This window comes from Etheostoma spectabile, chromosome 16, assembly GCF_008692095.1.
Source record: "Etheostoma spectabile isolate EspeVRDwgs_2016 chromosome 16, UIUC_Espe_1.0, whole genome shotgun sequence".
Classification (NCBI taxonomy): Eukaryota; Metazoa; Chordata; class Actinopteri; order Perciformes; family Percidae; genus Etheostoma; species Etheostoma spectabile.
Window position 1 is genome coordinate 18,553,213 of NC_045748.1, and position 1,882 is coordinate 18,555,094.

Consider the following 1,882-nt stretch of genomic DNA (forward strand, 5'->3'; position numbering starts at 1 on the left):
TGTGTGTATATACATAAATATATATTACCTCTTCCAAGCAGGCACTTAATGATAAGGGTGATGGACACAACCATCTCTTTAGAAGTGGACACAGTATGAACATTAATTAAAGGAAATGCATTTTAGTTGTTTTTTATTTTATTTTATACAGATACTGAACATTTCACCTTTTATTTAATGAGTTTAAATTAAACGAATTGATGCAGGAGATACAGTATACTCTATATTTATAAAGTGTTTCTCTTCTGCAAAAGAAAACTTGAAATAGGCAATAGAAGATCATGGTATTTCAACATTGCAAGATTATTAAATATTTAAGAATGATGCTTTATTTCATTGGCTCTCCTAAATGATGTCAAGCAAACCATTAGAAAGGCCTGTCTCTTCAGCTTCACTCCGTCTGCTCTTTGTTAGACTCCTAGCATGTTTGTATATATACACTTTTCAGCTGTTTTTTTGGAATTTCTTAAAGCTGTACATTTCATGCTGGTTGGTTTACTTTTAAGTGATTCATATCAAATGATTTTTTTTGCTGTGAGCTTTTTTTTATATACAGTATACAGAACAAAACTCATTTAATTACAGCCAAGAGGTTGGATTGCCAAGTAAGTGTACACAAATGTACAGACGAGGGCAAGTTTGCAAAAAATTTGTCACATTTGTCATCACTTTGAATATCAAACAGATCCACTTTAGTGGGAGATATCTGTTACTTTTACACTCTTTTTTAGTAAATTATTAAAACTCTTGAAAAGGATTTTGTGTTCAGCGTTCTCTTTTAATCCAAAAGACTGTAAACCACAGATTATTAATATGTTTACTCAAGTAATGCACTTAAGTACAAACCTAAGTACTTTTAACTGCACCACATTTATCTGACAGCTGCTAGTTAATGTTCAGAGAATACTTTAGTGCTTTTACATTTTGAATCCAGAGATTTTAGTTGTAAATGAGTATTTTCACAGTTTGTTATTTTAATTTAAGTAAAGGATGTGAATAGTTCATCCACTACTGTTGATAATCAATTAGCAAAGCACATATAGTTTATTAAAAGAATAATAAAAAGCAAAGGCAGAAACACACAAATTTCATTGACTGTTGAATATTTATACAACCTTAGACAAAGGATTTGTACATGTATTAATGTTTTTTTTAAACCGTAAATGCTGGAGCACAACAGTTCAAAGATGAAATTGTGTGAATACAGTGTGCGGTAGGGATAAGCTCTTTAGTACACTGTGCTGTCAAGAGGTGTGAATCATTGTTTTCCTACATTAGCCTTCTATGTTACAACATCCAAAGAAATACATTCAAGGCTTTACTAGTGTCATTGTGAATAAGACTAAATGATGAGTTGATACCCTGGCCTTTGAAGAATAGCAATGTTTACTCAGTTCTTTGAAGCATAAAAAAAAATGATACCGTTGAGTGACTATCACGCAGCTGTTGTCTATCCTGTTCAACAAGATAGTCGAGTTTTAAAAGATGTGTTTGGCTCACTCGTGCAAACATAAATGCTGATTACATTCCCTCAAAAAGCACTGAAACAAAAGGGAATAAAGTAAATTAACTTATATCACATTAAATAAAGCTTTCCCTGCATTTACCTGTGTCAGGGTCAGGGTTACAATCAAAAATGGCTGAGGAAATGGCACTAAGTCAAGAAACAAGGAGTGTCTCATTAGCATTGTACTGTAAATCAGTAGGGAGGGCTTCTGGAAGCCAGCAGCATGTTTTGATTTCATAACACTGTGGGCATGCTGTCATGTCTCAGTTGTTGTGCAATTTTAAATTCGTTCAATTAGGGACAACCTCAAATATAGGAAAGTCAACTGTGTGTGTGTGTGTGTGTGTGTGTGTGTGTGTGTGTGTGTGTGTGTGT